Source organism: Petaurus breviceps, unplaced genomic scaffold (assembly GCF_028583685.1).
Source record: "Petaurus breviceps papuanus isolate PSGF00001 unplaced genomic scaffold, PetGlider_PUasm1.0 183, whole genome shotgun sequence".
Taxonomy (NCBI): Eukaryota; Metazoa; Chordata; class Mammalia; order Diprotodontia; family Petauridae; genus Petaurus; species Petaurus breviceps.
The window spans coordinates 3,710,744-3,717,351 of record NW_027185791.1 but is presented as its reverse complement, the minus strand read 5'-3'; positions in this window follow the sequence as shown (position 1 = coordinate 3,717,351).

Genomic DNA, 6,608 nt, shown 5'->3' with positions numbered 1-6,608 from the left:
GCAATGAGGCATGAGAAGGAAATTAAAGTCACAAATATCTGCAACGAGGAGACAAATTTATTCCTATTATCAGACAACATGAGGGTTTGCTTAGAAAATCCCAAAATAATCAGCAGAGATGATTAGTAGCTTCATTAAAGTAGCAGAATACAAAATAAATCCACAAAAATCATCAGTGGTTCTACATAGCAACAATAAAAACCAAAAGGATATGATAAAAAGAAATTCCACTCAAAACTGCAAAATGCACAAATTATCAGAGAGTTATCCTACTAAGATACTCAAGATACACATAAAAATAATTGCAAAACTTCTTTTACAGGGAGTAATATTCATGGCCCCTGGTTTGACAATGTCAATATAATAAAATTGATCCCACCTTTGTGCTATAAACAATCAAACCACTATTGTGGAAATAGGCACCAACTTTTCGCCACAGCAGAATCCAAGTATATTTATTTTATGGATTACATGTGGCTACATGGGAAAGACTCACTGAAAGTCTAAAAGTTGGGTTCTATATAACAAGAATCTCTCCAATAAACTATACAAAGAAACTTTTTTTATATATCCCTAGAGAAAACGGAATCAAAAGTATGGGGAAAGAAAGGAACTTAGAAGAAGACAGGAAAAGAGAGCATTGACATTGAGTAGATTGATACATCTCAGTCATTCATGTAATTAATTGATGCATTCAAACAGATCTTTCTTAATGGAGTCAACAGGACTCTTTAAGAAAGATAAAATGGTTAACAGATAATGAATGGGTTATCAAAAATTACACAGTTAATCGAGCAAAAGACTTTCACTGTTCTAAGGACAATGAATCTTCCCTGAGTTTTCTAAGGGAGGCATGGGCTAAGTCACTTACAGACCTTCATATTAATGCTATGCTTTTAAAAGAACAAAAGCTAAGTAACAGTACTAGTCCTTTGACCTTATGATTAAAGTATTATTTCATGATAGAGACAATGTGCCATGATGGGAGTTACTCTGTTTCTGAAGCCATGAGGTCTGGTCCTACCCTTTTCTAAGGCTGCCCAACCTCTTGATCCAAAACTCTGGATGCTGGTTTTCTCTAATGGGATATGTATTCTCTTTGTTGGAATGTGATTTAGGGTCTGCTGGCAAATATTTAACTGTCTAGGGGATGAGGGGATGGTGTAAAGGCAAGCACAAGCAGCTCTCCTGAGGACTGCTGCTGTGAATAACTTTAAGGTTCTGATCACATAATATAGTGAACTCTCTATTTAGCAGTAAACCAAAGCAAAACATTCATAGAAACCAAAGTACAACATTCACAATGACATAACATTAACAACTTATTACTAAAGTGTCCACATATTCTTAAACAATAAATACCATTCAGTAAGTGACAATCTGAATCAATCAATATAAAGTGCCAGTCTAAAGTCTTCTTTCATCTTGATTGGAGACTGCCTTCCAATCATCCTTAAGGAGAACAAAATACAAAGGTCTCTAACCCCTAGGTCATATTGTCTTAATCTTGTCAGCACTAAGTACCCAAATAAAGGGCCTCTCATCTTGACAGACTCCCAGACTCCATGGTGCCTCTTCCATGTTCCCAGCTCTTCCCTGAATTCACCCAACTGTCACCTGGATTCACAGTTAGGCAGCTCCCAGCTCCCAGTCCAGCTTCCAGTCCAGTTCCACAGCCAGGCTTAGCAGAGTTATAGCAATACTTACACACATTGCCAGCATTATCATCAATTCACTTTCTGCCTGTGAAATCAACACAGATCAACAGATAGGACTTCTGTCTGAGAAGTTAACAGAAATTATCAGTAAAGTCCCAGGACCTCTGAAAACATCAGTAAAACCCTCCTTCAGGACTTCTGTAAACAGACAGTAGGAAAGTTCTCTTTCAGGGCTTCTGAACCGGCAGCAAGGTCCCAGGGCTTCTTTAACAATAGCAACGTCCTCTGTCAGCAGACAGGTCTGACAAAGTAACATCAACACAGACAGAACAGACAGACAGAGTGCCAGCACCACAGGCATCCTTCCTCTCAGTTCTGCTCGGTCCCAGCTTGTGCTCCTGCATTTATATGGTCTTTTGTCAAGTTCCTCCCACTGTGGGCTTCACAGGTTCTGTTTCTAACAAAGACTTGATATAATCGCAGGCAGAGGCTCAAAGACACTTGAATAACTGAAACAAGGAGCTAAGTACAATTTGACTTGTCATTACAGATGGGGGGGAAGGAAGTACACATGACACACTTTAAAGTGTAACTTGTATTGTTCTCTCCATCAGTTTCTTAAGTCTAGAAATCAATAAAATAATAACTGAAGACCTGACTTACAAATCTGCATTTGCAGATTTCCAAGGTGTAAATGCTTACACTGAAAAATTTAATAATCACCCCCAAACTGGATTGAGCTGGTTCCAGCACACCTCTAGATTCAGTCCTGGGAAGCACAACACTTGCTCAAAGTGATCCAAGATTTTCATTTCCCATAAAACAACCCTGTATGAGTGTTTTATATCTTACTTGCAATGTTCACTTAGTCATCTTCCACTCTTTGATGTATCTCAAAACTTGACTGCTGTGCTCACTTCCTTTTTGTGGGGGGGGGGAGGGCACAGCTGTTTTTTTTTCTTATTTTGTTATCTCCATAAGGCAGGTACTAGGACAGCATGGTTCTCTCTTGCCCTCCCACATTTCAAAACCACTTGTTACACCTGAAGAGATGTCATGTGGCTACTCAGGTCCTGAGTGGTCTGTAGATAGCCTGCTGTGTCCTGTCCACAGTTCTCCTTGGAGACCTGTCCCTTCTTCCATTGACTTTCCTCCAACCCAGCCAAGGCAGACTCCCCATGACAGTCCTCATTTGTTTCCAGGGAACCTCCTTCACCAGCCCTTCTCATTACTAATTAGCCTAAGCTTTGCAAAAAATATTATTTTTAGGATACATATTTATCTTTTTCCTTTTCGAAATATCATATTCCAATCCCTCCTTTGATTTCTTATTGAGCTAGAGTAATCCTAGGCAACTGAAATTAATTTTCCTTCTAGCCTTTGTCTAGACTGATTGTTAGATTTACTATCTGGTAAATAATTTACTATCTGGAAATTGTAAAATGTAAACTCCCTAAACCTGGGAGTACAAGTCTTTACAGGATCAACATGCATATCCCTTATACACGGGTGTGCCCCAGAGTTCTGTATTGGTCCCTTTACTTTTCTCTACATTTTCTCTCTTGGTGATTTCATCAACTCAAATGATCTCTTTTTTGTTTGTGTGTTTGATTGTTTTGAGGCAAATTGGGGTTAGGTAACTTGCCCAAGGTCACACAGCTAGTCAGTCTCTGAGGCTGAATCAGGTTCTCCTGATTCTAGGATTGATGCTGTATCTGCTGCACTGCCTATCTGCCCTTCGAACGACCTCTTTGTTGTTAAATTCAATGGATTTGTCTTCATATCTTACTTTTCTTACCCTCATTCGACACTTTTGGCCACTTCTGTGCTTCAGGATCACTTTTCCTCACTACATTATCATGACATTGCTTTGTCCCGGTTATCAACTTTATCCTTCTACCAGTCAGACTCCTCCTTCTAGATCTCTTTTGCAAGTTCATTACTCATAATTGAGGCCATCCTGGTGGTTCAGTCTCAGGACTGGATACCAAAAAGCTCACTTAGCATCATTAAAAAGTTATTCAGGAAAGAAACAGCCTTTTGGTTCGAGTAGTCACATATCCTCTAATTTCTAAGATGTGCCTGGTCAGGAAGGAGTACTGACTCTCCTGGCAGTTGGGTCAAGTTTGAGAAATACACAATTCAGTAACTGGACTTTTATAACCAGGCAGAAAGGGAACTATATCAATATTACAAGCCTTAGTCTGCTGAAAAAATTCACTCTTGAGTATGGGCTCATTGCCTTTTAGGGGAAAACTAGAGTAGCCTATGGGGAGGAAACTCCTCCTACAACTTCCCACATCTTGATGGCAAGGTATTGGATCTCCTTCATTTGACCACTTAAATAGCCTAGGGGCCATTAATGGACAACCTTGACTGTGAAGATTTGAGAAACATTGGTAGCAATGAAGGAGGAGAAAAAATACAAAGACAATAAATAATGAAATATTCCCCAAACACAGTGCAATAACAAAGTGAGTGAATTTGGAGGATAATGAAAACCAGAAATATCAGGCTTCATTTCTCTTCTTTGGAAGGATTGAGTCCCAGATCTTAACAATCTGGTTCATATGGCAGGTGATGTCTGGGGTAGTTCACAATGGAGATCTCTATGTAAGGGAGTGATGATGATCAGCAGCTGTACTAGGGCCATAAGAGCCACAGTATAGACCAGAGGTTTCAAAATTTATTTGTTCTACTTTCCCCTTAAAAAAAAATTCTCAGCACCCCCTGGAAATTTACTTTCTTTAATTAACTTTTTAATGTTTTTTTTCTTGAAATATGTGTTGTTTCAAATTAAATATGATTTTAATAGCACATGTTAAATTTAATAATTTATTGTAAATTTGTGACCTTTTCCTGCATTGAAATTTTGATGATGCAATATTGTATCACATAAGCATATGATATTATAAACAAGTCATTTCGTATACATATTCCTGCTAATGCATGCTGGACTTCCTGACAATATGCAACACATTCACTGGCCAATATTTGCTTGTTAATATCTGTCAGCAGACTTGATGATTGATGGGTTATAACTTCTATGTTGTCTGTTTATTTGGAGAACACTGTAATCATTATGACTTTAACTCTGTTACATGACAGATGAAACATGTATGAATGGTTTTTCAAAATTTTCTTCTCTTCTTTCCTTATGCTTTCATCTCTTCTTTATTTTTATTCAATGCCCCCAATTGCACCAAAGGCTACTACCACCTCTTTGGATTGTTCCAGCACCCCCCAAAAGGTGATATCACTCACTTTGGGAACCTATGGATAGGTAATGAAAATTCTGGCACAGTCACCATTCCTCATCACAGGCCAGAATCATCTGCACTAAGATAACTAAGAGGTGATATGTCTTGTGTACAAACCTATTCTGGGATCAATAACCAAGTCAATACCAAGATTCACCTCATACCACCCACAACTAGAAATATATAACTAGTATCTACCTAAAATCATCAGCAAGCAGTTTTTATAATGAGAATAACCTAGAAAACTTACCAATAAGATAAGGAATGAAACAAGGATGCCCATTGTCACCAATATTATTCAATATTGTATTAGAAATGCCAGCAATAGTAATAAGAGAAGAAAAAGAAATTGAAGAAATCAGAAAAGGCAATGAGGTAATAAAATGATCTTTTTTTTTGCAGATGATATGATGATATACTTGGAAAATCCTAAAGATTTAACTGAAAAGTTAGTGGAAACAATTAGTAATTATAACTTAGAATGTCAATGGGATGAACTCACCCATAAAACAGAAATTAATAGCAAAATTAATTAAAAATCAGAATCCAAAAATATGTTGTTTGTAAGAAACACATTTAAAAATGATAGATACACACAGAGTTAAAATAAAGGGTTGGAGTAGGATTTATTATGGTTCAGCTGAGACAAAAAAACAAAACAAAACAGGGGTAGCAATCAAGATCCCAGACAAACTTGAACCTAAAGTAGATTTAATTAAAAGAGATAAACAGGAAAATTACATTATGATAAAAGGTACCATTGACAATTAAGGAATATTGGGGCGGCTAGGTGGCACAGAGAGTAAGAGCGCTGGCCCCGAAGTTGGGAGGACCTGGGATCAGTTCTGGCCTCAGATATTTAACACCCACACAAAAAAAGAAAAACTGGCCGTGTAACCTTGAACAAGTTACTTAACCCCAATTGCTTTAAAAAAAATTAAGGAATATTAATATTAAACCTATATGCACCAAATTCCATAGCATCTATGTTTTTAAAGGAAAAATTGAATTAGAAGTGAAAATAGTAACACTATAATAGTTGGGGACTTTAATCTTCCCCTCTGAGAATTAGATAAATCTAACAAAAAAATAAATAAGAAAGAAGTTAAGGAGGTGAAGAGAATCTTAAGTAAGCTAGATATGATAGATATATGGAGAGAACTGAATGGGAATAGAAAGAATGTCACTTTTTTTCTCAGTAGTACATGATACCTTTATGAAAATTGACATATATTAGAGCAAAAAAACTCTAACGTTAAATATAGAAAAGCAGAAATGTTAGATGCATTCTTTTCAGATCACAACACAATAAAAATTATATTCAATAAAGCACCATGGAAACACAGATTGAAACTAATTGAGATAAAACAACCTAATCTTAAAAAATAAGTGTGATAAAGAACAAATCATAGAAACAATAATTTCATTAAAGAGAATTACAATAAGGAGACAACATATTAAATCCTATGGGATGAAGCAAAAGCAGTAATCAGAGGAAAATTTATAATCTCTAAAATTTATATCTCTAAATATATAAATATATCAATAAAATAGAGAATGAACAGACAATGTATAGGGTATGCAATTAAAAAAAAACTAGAAAAAGAACAAATTAAAAATCCCCAATTAAATACCAAATTGGAAATCTTAAAAATTAAAGGTGAGATTAATAAAATTGAGTGTAATAAAA